This window comes from Muntiacus reevesi, chromosome 2, assembly GCF_963930625.1.
Source record: "Muntiacus reevesi chromosome 2, mMunRee1.1, whole genome shotgun sequence".
Lineage (NCBI taxonomy): Eukaryota > Metazoa > Chordata > Mammalia > Artiodactyla > Cervidae > Muntiacus > Muntiacus reevesi.
Window position 1 is genome coordinate 70,827,494 of NC_089250.1, and position 16,822 is coordinate 70,844,315.

The following is a 16,822-nucleotide window of genomic DNA, read 5'->3' on the forward strand; positions in this document are numbered from 1 at the left end:
AATCCTCTCCTGCTTGGACAGCTTTCCTCCTGCTGAAACCATTGCCTTCCCCTCATCCTTCACCCCACTTCTTCACCCCCAAAGGGCTGCCGCCTGGAGACCACACAAGCCCTTGCTGAAGCACGGCTCCCTCCCTGCTCAGACTGTGTAATGTTGGACACAGCCCTTCCGGGCTGGGTCACCTGGCGGCACCTCCCCCACCCCTGTTCTGCTGCCACAGCCACCGCTGTCCCCCTGAGTCATCCTCGTTTCCCCAAAGCCACCTCTCCAGAGGCCGAGGAAGACGTGCAAACAACACCCCCAGTCATCCCGGGAGCATTTAGAAAGCACTGATGGGAGCTCGGTGCAGTGGGGGAGCCTCTCAAGCAGGTGGACACCGTTTCTCCTCTAACCCCTGGCTCTTCCCTTCTTCTGGGATTTGGGAGGGTCCTTTGGGTCAGAGTGATGGTCCCTATAGGCTGCTGGCCATGAAAGAACAATCCAGGGTGGACACTGCAGCCAGGACCTAGGGGGGAGGCTCGGAGGGGTCAGAGAAGGCAGGAAGGGGTGGACTATCCAGCAGGCCTTTAAGGAAGGGCTGGATTCCGGCTGGTGGAACAGGTGAGCCAGAACATTCTAAGGAAGACCAGTCGGGGAGGTGAGAAGGAGGCCGTGGAAGGAGGCGATGAAAGATGGGGTTGTCTGGAGGAGAGGGGGTGCGCTGGACAGCCTGGGGATCTTGAATGCCAGATGGAGGCATGGCGACTTGGGTCCCCAGTCTGAGTGGCTGGAGAGGCATGTGCAGGGAGCCGAGCTTTCAGAAACTGGAAGATCACAGCCCTCCAGAGGTCAGAAGTTTGGGAGAGAGCTGGGAGATCAGATGGGGCCTGATGGTGTCATTCAGGTGAGGGAGATGACGCTGGGGATGGAGAAGACAGGTGGGTGAACCTCAGGTGAGAGCGGCATTGAGGAGGAATTATCCCACCGGGCCTGTCTCGAGCGCTTCCTCCCAGCACTTGACCTGCACCATCTCCTTTCATCCTCCTTAATACCCAGAGAGCGTTACTGAAGAGGGAATTGAAATCTCAGTGGTTAAATCATTTTTCTGGAACTCACACAGCTAGTAAGTGACCCAGACTTGATCCCAGGTCTGGCAGGCTCAGGCGCTCTTAGCCTCAGTGGTTGAACATCTTCTCTGGAAAGGCCCCCTCTGTCCTCACTGGGGTTGAGCTGAGGGCCTTCCTGCCCGCTTCAGCAGCCTTGGAAGCCTCATTCTCCCCAGGAGCCCTGCCTACTCTCAGGACTAAGATTGACCTGAGGCTGCACTAAAGTCCACTTTGGGCCCAGAATCCTGTTTGCTGATAAACATGGAGAAGTTGTGGTTCCTAGACCCCTTTTCTGTTTCTTCAGTCCCCAAGTGTGGGGAAGGGGCGTTCAGCAGTCCATCGTGAGATGGACCGATGTGACCTGGCATGCTGGAAGTGGGATGGTATGAGTGGGGGCGGGGGAGAGGGAAGAAGAACTGGGTTTGAGACCTGCTCTGAGCATCACTCAGGGTACCTTCTGAAACCATTAAACCCCAGAATCAAGCAGCCAGTACTCATCCATGCAGAATTTTAGAGGCTTTGTGAAAATTCTGGAAAGCGCCACTGGCCAGTGTGATTTAAAGGGATGTGTCCTAGGACTAGCGCTTAGGCAGGAGAGTAAACAGTCAGACTGACTACCTACCCCCCATGCAGGCTTCTGAGTAGATGCAGGTAGCCCCGGTGCCCCCCAAATCCCACCATTAAGGACTGCTTTTTGTGAGAGAGGCAGGAAGGGTATTGGGACGGGATTTCCGAGAACAATCACCACATCTCCAGTGCTGTCAGAGTTGGGGTTCCCCCTTCCACCAAGCCAAGTCTTCAGTCCCAGGAGAGGTTGTTCCCTGCTCAGGGCAGCCCAGCCTCACATAGCCACCCCTCATTCCTGAGGCATTCCCCCAGAAACCCCAGCCAGGGTGCTCAGATGGGTCTGGGGCAAGGTAGGGAAGCTGGGGTCATTTCTGGTCATTGTCATTCCCCCTCTTTGCTACCCTGATCCCCTCGCCCTGCCTCACTGTTGCCCAGACTTCTGCCATGGGAACAAAGCTGAGATAAGGAGTTCCCTTAGGGTGGGGTGGGGTACCTGTGATTTTTAACGGTAGCCAATCTTCTGGGCCAGGGGCCAATTCTTGGCCCCAAATCAACCTCCCTGGAAGAGAAATCCATGCCACTTTAATAATTTTATTGCCATGCAGGAAACACAAAACAAAGAGAATGTATTTTTCTGACTCTAAACTGAGGCCAGTTTGGAGTCTGGCCTTGGAAAAATCTTTATTTTCACTACCTGAGTCGTGGTCCTAAAACATGCAATCTCATAGACTCAAAGAGGGTTGGAGGGCAAGCACAGACCCTGTAATTCCTCCACTGAGACAACCTCTTCTCTGGGTGGCTCTCAGTAGCTTCCAGAACCCACACGGCTCTCCTGAGGGTGGACAAAGGGGAACAGGGCCTTGGAAATGGACGCTCCTCGATTTCTTGTGATGACCAAGCCAATTACCTTTGCCAAATCGCTCCGTGATTTGCCTTGATTGTGATGAAGTTAGAAATTCACATTGAGCAGTTCTGAAAGTGGTGGGCTTGGCGTCCCGCCAGACTGATCAGCATCTTCCCGTGGTGGATGTCATCGGGTCCTGTGCTGTCCCCGGAGCCCCTGTCACTGCCACCCAATGGGGCAAAGAAGCAAAAAAGATTTCTTACTCTTGTGCATTTTAACAAAAGTTTATAAAAAGAAATAAATGGCGCCTATGTTTTCTAAGTCCTCGGATGAGTGTCCTTTCTTCCTTTCAGGTGTTAGAGATAAAAATAAGAATATTAGGATAGCTCTTTCTATATGCAGAATGTTTTCATATTTGTTATGGTTTTTTCATCTTCTCAAGGTAAGCAGGGTAGACATGATTACCTCTTGCTTTATCAATGAGGTAAATGAAGCTCAGGGGAAGCAATTTTCCTTGAGAGGTGGGAGTTGAAATCTAGTGTCTTGATTCCAACTGCTCAGTATGTAGAGAGAGTAGGGGAGGGATAAGAGAGGAGGTGATGGCAAGAAGAATGGCAAGAAGTTTCCAGGGTCTGTCACTGACCATCAGGGTCTAAGATGGAACCCTGTTCTGGGTCACTTCCAGGGACCTGGGTCAACCTGCCAGCAATAAGGAACAAGTAGGCATAGGAAATCTTACAAAAGTAAGCATTGTTTTCAAAAAAGAATAAAAGTATTTAAAACAGATAATCAAGAAGGTCCTACCATATAGTACAGGGAACTCAACTCAATATTCTGTAATAGTCTAAATGGGAAATTAAATTCAGTTCAGTCGCTCAGTTGTGTCCAACTCTTTGCAACCCCATGGACTGCAGCACACCAGGCCTCCCTGTCCAACTCCCAGAGTTTACTCAAACTCAATTCCATTGAGTTGGTGATGCCATCCAACCATCTCATCCTCTGTCATCCCCTTCTTCTGCCTTCAACCTTTCTCAGCATCAGGGTCTTTTCCAATGAGTCAGTTCTTCACATCAGGTGGCCAAAGTATTGCAGTTTCAGCTTCAACATCAGTCTTTCCAATGAATATTCAGGACTGATTTCCTTTAGGATTGATTGGTTGGATCTCCTTGCAGTCTAAGGGACTCTCAAGAGTCTTCTCCAACACCACAGTTCAAAACCATCAATTCTTCAGTGCTCAGCTTTCTTTATAGTCCAACTCTCACATCCATACATGACCACTGGAAAAATCATAGCCTTGACTAGATGAAACTTTGTTGGCAAATTTATGTCTCTGCTTTTCAATATGCTGTCTAGGTTGGTCATAACTTTCCTTTCAAGGAGTAAGCATCTTTTAATTTCAAGGCTGCAGTCACCATCTGCAGTGATTTTAGAGCCCAGAAAAATAAAGTCAGCCACTGTTTTCACTGTTTCCCCATCTATTTGCCATAAAGTGATGGGACCGCATTGCCATGATCTTAGTTTTCTGAATGTTGAGCTCTAAGACAACTTTTTCACTCTCCTCTTTCACTTTCATCAAGAGGCTCTTTAGTTCTTCACTTTCTGCCATAAGGGTGGTGTCATCTGCATATCTGAGATTATTGATGCTTTTCCCGGCAATCTTGATTCCAGCTTGTGCTTCCTCCATCCAGCGTTTCTCATGATGTACTCTGCATATAACTTAAATAAGCAGGGTGACAATATACAGCCTTGACGTACTCCTTTTCCTATTTGGACCCAGTCTCTTGTTCCATGTCCAGTTCTAACTGTTGCTTCCTGACCTGCATACAGGTTTCTCAAGAACCAGGTCAGGTGGTCTGGTATTCTCATCTCTTTCAGAATTTTCCACAGTTTATTGAGATCCACATAGTCAAAGGCTTTGACATAGTCAATAAAGCAGAAATACATGTTTTTCTGGAACTCTCTTGCTTTCTCGATGATCCATCTGTGCAGCAGTTTGAGCATTCTTTGGCATTGCTTTTCTTTGGGACTTAAATGGGAAAAGAACTTCAAAAAGAATAGGTATATGTTTAACTCAATCACTTTGGTGTACACCTGAGACTAAGACAACATTGTAAATCAACTGTACTCCAATATAAAATTTAAAAAATAAACATTTAAAAAGAGAATAAAAGCAGAGATGCACTTGAGAATTCCCAGGTCTGCACCCACCTTGTTCCCCAGATAACCCAGAAGGCTGGGCTTGTGCCTTGCCCACCACAACCTTGCTTTTGCCCAGGAGTGTGCTGGAGCTGGCCTGGGAGATTTTATTTTTAGCTGCTCTTTCCAGTTCTGTGTTGGACAATGCTACACAGATGGATAGCAATGGTGGGAGAATTTACACCACAAGAAATGGCAAACACTGCAGTTCAAGGCGTTTCCTGGCCAGCCAATTGCTCACCATTCACCAGCACAACATGGCATTCGGTGATGGGGGGATGGAGGCTTGCTGACGGCTGGGCGGTGGATGCCTAGGTGTGGTCAAGGGTGACGGTAGAGCAGGGTGACCCTTTCTGTTTCACAAAGGGAAGGGACAAAAGCTCTGACCTGGGAGTCACATATCTCGGTGATTGACTTTCAGGTCACTCCTCTCTGAGCCTCATCTGTAAAACGAAAATGATCCCTCCCTCCAGGGGTGTCGTCAGGATTGAACTGAATGAGATCCAGCAGCTATGGCAGCTGCCGTGTATATAAGGTGTACGGAGTGCCCGCTCGAGGTGGGGTGGGGGGCTTTGTGAGTGTGGACTCTGCACTCAGCTCCTGTCCAGTGAGAAGCTAACCACTGAGTTCTCCAGCCTCAAAAGCACGCTTTCCCTGCAGCCTGATCCCCAGGGCCACTCCTACCACCCCCGGGGCCTTTCCTCCACTCACAAGCACCAGGAAGTAATCTCTCTAATGTTGCATCAGAAACCTCGTCCAGGCCGCTGCCAGCATGGACGCGGGGGTGGGGGACAGAGCAGGCTATTGCAGCCCTAGAGTGTGCTTAATAAATTCATATCAAAACCATAAACCCTGGGCCGTCATAAATTCCTCTGGCCTTGGCTCCTCCAACCTCATCAGCCCTTTGCCCCCGTTAATCTCAAATCTCAGCCTAGGCAGCCCGAGCCGCAAGCTTGGTTTCCATTTTCGTTGCAAAACAACATCAGCTCGGGCGGCAAACAGCACAGCCCATGATCACCATTTTAGACATGATGAAACTGAGGTTCAGAGAGGTGAAGGAAATTGTCCCAGGCACAAAGCCAGGGAGCAGTTGAGCCAGGACTCAAAGCCAGCCTTCTTTAACCAACCCACGTGGCCTCCCAAGAATTGGGAATTCACCTTCCCCCTACAGAGGCTCCTTCCCCAGCCATGGCACTGGGTGCTTTGATCTGTTTATCCCAGATGGAACCCCTCAAGAAACGGGAAGAAGTGGGAGGGACTCTGTGTGATGGGCTGTGTGACCATCCAAAGGAATGTGCATGCAATCACCCCAAATGGTGGGACCACCCTACTTCCTCTTGTGTGGAACCCAGATCACCTTTGTCCTACATTTCTCGGATCAGTGTGTGATCTGTAAATTCCAAGGCAAGACCTAAGAGACCTGTCTTACAGGATCCTCTGCCACTGTCTAATGATGGAGAAGCTACAACCTCATCCTGTTTCAAGTCTCACATTTATTGACCACTTCTTCTCTGCTAAACATCGTCGGGCATACTTTCACCCCCACGACAACACCCTGAGTCAGGTGTTCCTATTGTTCTATTTTTTTTTCTATTGTTCTATTTTACAAATGAGGATGAGATTTGTCCACAGTTCAGAGCTGGCCCAACAGCCAAGATTCAAACGCCCATTGTCTGACCCCAGGGGCCACCACGATGGGACCTGGGAGAAAGCCGATGACTCAGTCACTGTATGCTGAGCACAGAAGCAGTGTGAACGGATAAAAGTTCATCATTTGACAAATACTGAAGGGCAGAGCCTTGTGTCAAAGCATCCTGGGGTTTATGGAGGGGCAGAACCAAGAGGTGTCTCCCTGTTAGTTTACAATTTTCTCTTATAGAAGGGAAAATTACAAGCAGGGACTTCCTGGGTGGTCCAGTGGTTAAGAATTCACCTGCCAACACACGGGACACAGGTTCCATCCCTGATCTGGGAGGACCCCACATGCAACAGAGCGTACTTAGCATACACCACAACTACTGAGCCCATGCGCCTGAAGCCTGAGCAGCGCAACAAAGAGTAGCACCCGCTCACTGCAACTAGAGAAAGCACGGGCACGGCAAAGAAGACCCCGAGCAGCCAAAAAGCAATCAACAATATTTTTTAAAAAATTATAAGCAGTTGAATATTGAGAGCCAAAAGAGAGTGACATCAGGGGAGATGGTCCTTTGAATGGAGGGATGACAGCAGTCTGGGAAGGTCTCATTCGCTGCAGAATTTGGAGGCAGGGGTGAGACAGAGAAAAGACGGATGTGTGTTCACGGAGAAGGAGAAGGATGGAGCATCGAGTCATGGCAGGCAGCCCGTGGATGGGAGGGAGGATGGAGACCAGTGTTTCCCAACCTGCAGTCACTGTACTCGTCATATCCCCTCCACACCCGAGTACCACTGCACCTTACTTAATTACCATTTTTCTTTATTTTTTTTAAATAAGGTAGTCTGATTTTATTTAATTAATGATTTTTTTGGCCATATCGCGAAGCCTGGAGGATCCTACTTCCCCGACCAGGGATTGAACTCCAGCCCTTGGCAGTGAAAGCTCAGAGTCCTAACCACTGGACCATCAAGGAATTCCCACTGTTTTTCTTTCAATCAACTCATAAGCATTCTCTTTATATTGATCACTGATATAAATGGAAAGCCAGTGTCACTTTGCTGTGTAGATAGAAGATGATTGCCAAATTAGAGCAAAAAGTAAGTGATTTATTTTTAAGGTGGAGCCAGATAGGATCACCCAGGGAAAGCTCTGTACTTTCCTCTTCAAATGGGAAATTGACAAATATCTAGAGAGATGTGCTATCCAAACTTTCTCTGTAAAGTTTTTGGAAGGAAGGAAGACTAGTAAAGAGACAGGCTATGGTGGCTATGGCATTGAATGCCATCTCTGGGTAACCCGAAAGTCACTCAGCACGCCCACTGAAGTCTTCAACCCACACCTGGAAGCACGCCATGGTGGATGGTCTGGGCTAGGGGGTGGGGGCCTCAAACACTGAGCAACTGGAATTTCTTTGGGGGAAATAGAAAAGTCACCGGAGAGAGGATACTGAGGGAAGGTGGTGGCAGGGTCTGTGTTTTTAAAGGCTCACTCTGGTAGCTTTGTTGAGGATGGATTGGATGGGGTGCAGCTGTACGCAGGAAGACCAGTGAAGATACTCGTGTGCTGGACCAGATGAGAGATGGTGAAGCTGGTACCATGTGGAGGCAATAGAGATGCAGAGGAGGGGCCCAATCCAAAAGACGTGTTCATTCATTCACTCACTCAACAAATATGTAACAGGTGCCCATTGAGTGCCGGAGCACTGTAGGAACCAAGGTACACAGTGGGCGGGCAGGACAGATAAAGTCCCTGACTTCACGAGGCTTACCTCCTAGAGGGAGCAGGCTGACAATGCTTGAGTGAATACATTTAAAAAGGTAATTTGAGGGACTTCCCTGGTGGTCCAGTGGCTAAGACTCTGTGCTTCCAATGCAGGGGGTCCAGGTTCAACCACTGGCCAGGGAACTAGATCCCACATAACGCAACTTAGAGTTCACATGCTGCAACTAAGACCCAGAACAGCCAAACACATAAATAATTTTGTAAATAGAAAAATGCAATTATTCTTTTAAAAATATAATTTGAAAAGTCAAGAGCTGTCAGACGGTCCAACAGTCAAGTTCTTTGAAAGTAAAACAAGGTATTGTGAATGAGTGAACAGGAAGTAACAAAAAGGGTTCAATTAAAAGTGCTGAGGATGCGATGACATCACGTCAGGGGGTCAGGGAGAGCCTCCCCGAAGAGGTGAATCTGGGCTGAGATCTGGAGGCTGAGGAGGGGCTGGGGTAAAGGAACGCCAGGGAGCCGCAAGTGTCAAAGCCCTGCAGCAGGAGCCAGCTGAGCATCTTAGAGGCTGAGCACAGTGGTCCGTGTGGCTGGAGCAGAGTGGGAGACGATGGAGTCTGAGAGGTGGGCAGGACCAGGTGGGACCATAAGAATGATCATAGATTGTATTCTGGGAGCCATGGGAAACTCTCAGACGTTTTCCAATAGGGAAGTGATGTGATCTGATTCACGTTCTTAAAAGGTCACTCTTTGCTGTGTAGTGCATGGACTCCAAGGAACAAGAAGGGAAGCAGAAAAGCCCAGAGGTGACCTGTGCGGTGGTTCAGGGGAGAGACAATGACAGCTTGAATAGACTGGTGTGGTAGGCGGAATTCTAAGGTGGTCCCCCCCAAAATGCTACCCCCCTTCCCAGTCTCTGCCCACTTTCTCCATACTTCTCAATCAGACACGAATCTAGGAGCTTCTGTAAAGTGATTCTGCAGGTGCAATGAAGGTCCCAAGCCAGTGACTTTGTGATGTAGAGATTATCCTTGTTGGGCCTTCCCTAATCAGGTGAACACTTGGGGTTAGGAGGTCCTGAGGAGCTCTTTTTGGCAAATAAAATTAGAAGCAGGAGAGGGATCTGCCATGAGGGCTAAAGCTCTCAGGCCGGACGCTGTGGTTGCCAGGGGCTAGGGCTGTGTCGGGGGGTTTAAATACAAAGGCGTACAGGGGAGGGGTCTTGGGGTGATGGAAATGTTCTGTATCTTGACTGTGGTGGGGTTACATCACTATATACAGTTGCCAAAACTTGCAGACCCATGCATGAAAAGGAGTCGGATTTAGAATATGGAAATTAATAACTTAGGTTTTTTTTAAATGAAAGAAAAAAAGTCAGAGTTGCTTGAACTCATTTAAAAGAGGGTGTATAGGTTGCAGAGCGCTGTAGGGGTGACTGCAGTCTGGGTCCCTCCACCATCCTGGTCAAAAAGAGGAGAAGGAGGACTTCCCCAGTGGTCCAGTGGGTAAGATTTAGCCTTCCAATGCAGGGGATATGGGTTTGATCCCTAGTCAGGGAGCTAAGATTCTACCTGCTTTGCAGCTCCAAAACCAAAGCATAAAGCTAAAGTGGAATTGTAACATATTCAATACTTTTTTTAAAAAAAGAAAGAAAGAAGGAGGAAAAGGGCCCAAAACAGGTGACACAGATGTTGATGGAGAGGGAAAGCAATTCGGCCAACATTGGTTGCGGGCTTACTGTGTGCTGAGGGTGCTGCCTCACTCCCTGTCTCACGTGGCTGGCTCAATGGGCCAGGGGCAGGTTCAGTGAACCGTACTTGATTTACAGATGAGAGTAAATGACTTGCCCTGGATCCACACAGACCATCACAGCGGTGTGCCTTGCACTTTCTTCTCTGTTTGTCGAATGAATGAACACACGAATGAACGAATGAATGAATGAATGTCACTGTGCTCCAGGTGCTGAGGCGTCACCAGCAAGTTCAAACTGAGGATATGAGAACACGGTTTTTTCAGAGAAGTCGGGGCCATAAAACCTGTTCCGTTTCCCCGACTTGTGCAACCCCGGCCCCTCCCCCTGTGACTCTGAAATTGCTCCCCGGCCTTGAGAAGGGCTCCCTGGGCTTATCTCAGGGGGAGAGTGAAACTGTAAAAGGCCTTTATGGCTTTGAGATCACGTCTGGCAGCAGCAGCGATTGTCGCCATAAACCTGAGCAGCCGTGCTAGGGCGATGCCCGGGGCAGGAGAGTCAGGGGACAGTTGAGAGCTGCCCAGGGATGGCTCCTGCAGAGCTGGTCCCACGCTTCCCACCCTTCAGCCTTGCAGAAACCTAATGGGCAGCAGTGGCTGAGATTTTCTTTTTTAATTCTTCAATGCACCTTTTTTTTTCACATGACATGTCTGAGGTTAGGATATGTCTTTAAATCAATCATATCTGACAATCACTGTTGGTCAAATCAGATGGCGGTCATACCTGGTTGGTTCTGGTCATTATTTCCGGTGGCCTGCCTGGTCCACTGCCCCCTCTGTGTATTCCTCACAAACCACTGATTTAAGGACCATTTGAATCCTGGTTGCTTCCTGAAAACCTTCCATTGACAACTTCCAATAAAAGCAAGAAAGCCCCAGGGTCAAACCTGCAGAATTGGAGTAAACAGGTTGGAAGAAAGTCCTGAAGATCATAGTGGAGCATTGTTTCAAGGAGTGATGGGTGATCAAATTTTAACAGTAAGAGAGGACAATACTGCATGAAAAATATGGACAAGGAAGATGTTGTGCAGAAAGGTTATCTGAAAAAAAAAAAAAGAAAGAAAAGTTATCTGGATGGGCTGGACGCTGACTGGGAAGAAATGTTAGGAATTCTTAACTAATTTATTTCACTTAGATTCTCCTTTATATCTATGTGCAAGGCTGTTGTATGCTTTTAAAGATAACGTCTAAATAAGTCTCAGAGCTCTTTAATAAAAATAAAATAAAAATTCTAAGTGATGAGAAAGCGTTATGTCATAACTTGTCAGTGTGTTTTCTTTCCTAATAGTACACAAAATGCTAGGGTTTCTTACAACCTTAAGACATCTTAGGTTGGATTCTACCCATTTCACAGGTGAGAAAACTAGGGATAAAAGAGGGCATGGGTTAAATGAGGCGGCGGCGGGCAGCGGGAGGCGTCCTCTCTGATAACAGATCCTGTGCTCCATCTAATACCCAAAGCTGACTTGTACATGGACACTGATTTCCCATCTCCCTCCACAGTCTCACCCCCAGGCAAAGTCTGCCATCCCTAAGGGGATCTGGGAGGCAGCAAGCTTCCCTGTTGTTCAAAATTTAATCAGGAGAGGGCTTGCAAGAAACCTTTTGCCCAATGGACCAATGGCCTCTTTTACTCATCACCCAAGTCAGCAGCCTCAGCCTGGCTAAGCCCACCTCAGTCTGGGTCAACACACGTCCTTTGGGCTCGGCCTAGAACCATGGCGCATGTGTCCAGCACAACCCCACCCTTAATCGCCTGTCTTGCCCCAAGCAGACTGGACTCTCACCTTATTTTACAGATGAGAAAGCTGAGGTCCAGAGGGTTTGCCTGATTCTCTCATGGTCACAGGTAAGTCAGTGTCAGGAAAAGTCTGGAATCCAGGACTCGAGACTGAATGGCCTTTCCAACTTCACAGATGTCCTCGATCCGGAAGAGGCAGGCTGGGGCGAGAGACCAGAGACTCCAAGCGGGTCAAGGGAGAGACTTTCTGGCCAGAGTGATTGCCGAGCACTGAGCATGTAGTTAGACAGTAAAATACACTGAAGGTCTTTCCCTGGATCTTCTACGACCCACAAGTTCTGGGACCACTGTGCTCACAGGGGTGGTAGAGGCACTGTCTTATTCAGAGGATGGGGCCAAATTACACTCACCATCTTTCCCATTCACGTCAGGTCCAACCTCTCCCTCTTAAAACCCTCCAGTGGCTTCCCATTATTTCTAGAACCAAATCCGACCTCCTCACCAGGGCCCCAACATCCTACATAAAGTGGCTCCTGACTGCTTCTCTGAGATTCTCTCCTATCACCCTGCCCCTTGTTCACTCTGTTCCAACCCCTTGGCCTCCCCTTTGTTCCTCAAAACACCAAAACTTCTCATCTCACAGCTCACAGCCTTTACCCTGATGTTCCATTTTTCTGGAACATTCTTTCCTCAACTCTCCTCCTGGCCAGTTCCTTTTTACCATTCAGGTCTCTGCTCCAATGTCGCCTTTTGGAGTGGCCTTCTCTGACAAAGTTAGCTAAATAGATGAAGCATTGCAGGCTAGATGGTCTCTGTTGCAACTACTTAAACCTGCCGTTACAGAATGAAGGCAGCCATAAACAGTCTGAAGGTGAATGGGCATGGCTGAGTTCCAATAAAACTTTATTGACAAAAGTCAGCAGCAGGTCAGATTGGGCCAGTGACCATAGTTTGCTGACCCTTGCTCTAACTTATCATCTTGTTTGATTTTTGTCATTGTGCTCACCACTCTCTGAAATGATTCCTTTGTGTAATGATTTGTCTTCCTCTGTTCTAGCCGCCCAAACTGTCAACTCTAATCTGCTGTCAGTCTTGTCCAACGCTGCTGTGGAAGCCAGTCTCCAAGATGGCCCCCAAGGAGCGCCACTTCCTGGTACACACACGGTCGTGTTGTTCTCTCCCAGACTCAACAGGACCGTCCTGTGTAACCACCAGGATATTGTGGAAATTTAAAAGTGTGACTTTGAAGGCTAGGTTATGAAAGACGTGGTGGTTTTCATTTTGCCATCTTGGATTACTTGCTCTGAGGAATGTTGTAAGGAACCTCAAGCAGCCTTGTGGTGGGGCCCACATGGGGAGGAGCTGAGGCCTCCTGTCAGCTGCCGGCCACGTGAGTGCACCATCTCAGAAGTGGATCTTCCAGCCATGGTCAAGCCCTGGCTGCCAATTTGATTGCAACCTCCTGAAAGACCCTAAGCCAGATCATCCAGCTAAGCCGCTCCTGAAGTCCTATCATACAAAAATTGTGATGTCAAAAATGTTTGCTGTTTCAAACTAAGATAATTTATTATACAGCCATAGATTAAAAAAGAAAAATCAAAACAGTTGCCCAGTACAATGATTGACTCAGTAAGTACTGGTGAATAAAAAAACTAGGTACTTAATAAATATTATAGAATAACACATTTAAATAAATATTTAAAAGGTATACATGTAATATTATATAAACATATGTAAAAATACAAGCTCAATAATATAGAAGGGCACAAGTAAGACTTTCCAAATTCACTAACAGTCCTTGGACAAGGTGCCTATGCAAAAATTCTTCCAATATTGAGATGCTAAGCTTCTTGAGTTCTCAGTTTCTATGTTTCTAATATTCTGTGATTATATGACTCTGAGATTTTAGGTTTCTGTCTCACCAAGTCCATAATTCTAAGACTTTGTGATTCTCTGATTCTGACATAGTATGAATCATCTATCAATACATCTCATCCTCTCATCTTCGGTTGCCTCCTGAGATTGTTAGATGGCATCACTGACTCAGTGGACATGACTTTGAGCCAACTCCATAAGACAGTGAAGGAAAGGGAAGCCTGACATGCTGCAGTCCCTGGGGTCACAAAGAGCTGGATATGACTAAGAACAGAACAACAACATCAACACATATTTTTATTCAGAAACTCTTCTTTTGCAGGCACAATGTCAGGAGCTAGGGGCATGGTAGAGAAAAGACGATGCCTGTTCCTGCCCTCCAGTGCCTCTTGAGCTCCTGGGGACACAGGCAAGCACATAGGCATATATGATCCACAGTGAATGTCATACAGGTAGACAAGAACTGTGGGTGGGGGTGGGGAAGGAGGCACCAACCCGGCCTCCTTGGGAGGGGTGTGAGCAGAAATAGCTTCCCAGAGGAGTTAGGAAATGAGAAAGAGTATTCAACCAGAGAAAGGGAATGCGAGAGTACACTGTGTTCCAAGTGAGTGGAACAGCAAGTGCAAAGGTCCAGGGGTTAGGGAGAGAGAGGGTATGTGGCATATCTGGTAAATTAAACCAAGGTTTGTCCGAGTTGGTGCTGAGCCGGGGGTGGGGTGCTGGAGAGAGGCAGAGTGGCAAGAGACTTATGGCCAGATGACAGATGACTTAGTAAACCATGTCAAGGAATTTGAACTTTATCCTGAGGGCAAAGGGGAGCCCATGAAGGATTTAAGAGAAAGAGTGACACAGTCTGCTTAGAGTTTACAAAAATGCCTCTGGCTGCTGCTTGTAGTTTTGGAAAGAAGAGAGACCAGGGAGGAGGCTGGAACAAGATGCCAGGTGAGAGAAGAGGCCTGAATACATGGGAAATGGGCCCAAGAGAGACGCTTAATCCGTGGTGTAGTGATTGGTGCGGGTGTGGACTGTACTGGTCACCTGTGAACCCAGCCCTCCTGGACTTCTAAGGTTCTCTGACTCTGTGCTCAAAACTCCATACCTCTCCAACACAAAATACCTGTTGATATCACTATATAGTCCCTGACCTCACAATGCCCTGCATCTCTCCTTTCCAAGCCTCAGTTTTCCTTGTTTGCAAAGTGGGGGTCATCAAGACCTTCCTTGCAAAGTAGCCAGGAACTGAGTGCTGGTGTGTGGTCAGCATCTAAAACAAGGCAGGTGGTCCACCTGTGGGAGGCAACTTTGCCCCAAGTGCTGGAAATACAGGTATTGTCAGGAAAGAACCGAGTCTTATGGTGACAAGACAGATCAGAAAGGAAGAACAGAGGTAAGGAATAGCCCTGTTCTCATCTGCTCCTGGTGACCTGGGTTGCTCTGGTTTCTGGGCTTCTGGCTGGGCAAATGGTGCCCAGACTTGTTTGCTTGCTTCCAGGTACCGTCAGGTATAACAGTTGGCCATCAGGCTCCCTGTAACTGTAGCTTGATAGCCTTCCCAGTTCTTCCCTTTGATCTTAAACTCCCCTGAGAGCTTCACACCCCAGCTGGGGGTAGCCCGGCAGGGTCTAATCTTTCCTGGGCAGCTCAGAGCTAGGCTAAGTACCACCCAGTTGGTTGGAGCCAACCAGCTCCCAAGTCAGCCCATGCTCAAGATTACAGTACTGTAGGCACTCTCTTCTTAGACAACGATTCTGTTGGCTCATGTCTTTGGAGACAGAAACCTTATTCATCTTCCCAAAATGACAATACCTGGGCCTGATAGAGAACTAAGGCTCTTTTGTTACAATTTGCTTCTTGCCAGTGGTTCAGCTTTGAAAAAGTGAAAGTGTTAGTTGCTCAGTCATGTCCGACTGTTTGCAATCCCATGGACCCATGGATCCTAGGCTCCTCTGTCCAAGGGTTTCTCTAGGCAAGAACACTGAAGTGGCTTGCCATTCCCTTCTCCAGGGGCGATCTTCCCAACCTAGGGATTGAACCTGGATCTCCTACATTGCAGGCAGATTCTTTACTGTCTGAGCTACCAGGTTCACTTTTAATTCCATTTAATTCACAATCAGTTGAACTACACAACTGTGGGCAAACCCCACAGAGCTGACAGGACCCTTGGAGATACTCCTTTCTTGGAAGAGTATATGGGAAGCTGAGAGTGATGTGCCTAAAACAACATGGAGTTTTGTGAAGGGTTGGGCTTGGAGTTCAAGGCCAGAGCTCTCCACCTGTTTCTCTGCACACAGCAGGGGCTCCACAAACATCAGTGAAATTAAGTCAAATTAGGAGTTTGTGACACGCATCATATACATTACTAGCTAGCATTTGCACTGACTATTTCTAGAAGTATGAGGAGCCTGGAGAGAAAGGTGGCCTCTGGGAGAGGTGAGTTCAGCAGCTGGGGTTAGGGGTGGGAGGAAGCTCTACTTTTAATTTCCTGGCTTTGTACCTTTCGAATGTTTTAGAACAGAGTCAATCAATCAAACAAACAATCATGATTAAATAAACAATGAAGTGGGAGCCAGGCTCTTTTGTAACTCCATGCCTTTGTACATGCTGTTCCGTCTGGGTGAAATACCCTTTCCCGGTTTGCTCTACCTGGAAAACTCCTACGCAATTTACTACAAGACTGGACTCAAACGTCCAGGGTCTGAGGCCTGGTGCGGCCTCCCCGTGATGGTTTCTGTCTGTCTGCCCAGCACCTCCACCCACCCTCATCGGCTCTGTTTTATGCACCAGGAGATGCCCACGCCTCCTGACTTCTCACCGGATTCCGCCAAAGAGAGCCATCAAGGGGAAAATAAAAGGCAGGGTGAGGAAGAAGCATGGGTAGTCACGCCACGTTTCCCCTCATTTGACAGAGCCTGCATTTCTCCATGACCTCACTTCCACGGTTCCAGCTACTTCCGGGAGCAGTAACACTGTTCCCTCTCTCACTCCTGTAGGTCTGGGGGTGAGATCAGTGCCCCACATTCTAGACCCTGGGTGCCTCAGTGCTCCTTGAAGTGTCCCTTAGCCTGCCCACACCGCTGTAAACACGCCATTCATTAAATCTGCCTGTTGAGCCAGTGGTTCTCGACCTGGAGGTCTTGCTTCTCAGGAGACATTTGGCAAGATCTGAAGACCTCTTCAGTTGTCATGACTGGTTGTGAGGGTGCTGCTGGATCAAGTGGGTGCAGGCCAGGGATGCTGCTAAACATCCCGCATGAACAAGGCAGCTCCTCTCCCCAACAGAGAATTATTCTGCCCCAAATGTTAATGGTGGGACTTCCCTGGTGGTTCAGTGGTGAAGAGTCTGCCTGCCAATGGGTTCCATCACTGGTCTGGGAAGATGGGTTCCATCACTGGTCTGGGAAGAC

The 16,822-nt window shown here is 48.2% G+C and overlaps 1 long non-coding RNA gene across 3 annotated transcripts in view; it reads right to left on the reverse strand.

Annotated features, from left to right (window-relative positions):
• Positions 1-2,582: 2,582 nt before the first annotated feature.
• Positions 2,583-16,822, reverse strand: part of LOC136159620 (uncharacterized) — a 32,949-nt gene continuing 18,709 nt past the window's right edge. Inside the window, exons 3-5 of one of the 3 annotated variants that reach the window (XR_010661486.1) lie at positions 11,590-11,743; positions 10,527-10,689; positions 2,583-2,718 (exon numbers count right to left, since the gene is read on the reverse strand). This is a non-coding gene — a long non-coding RNA (uncharacterized lncRNA). Of the gene's footprint in view, positions 2,719-4,186; positions 4,540-10,526; positions 10,690-11,589; positions 11,814-16,822 lie in introns of those variants that run through there. The other 2 variants (XR_010661487.1, XR_010661488.1) reach the window with 2 other exon arrangements.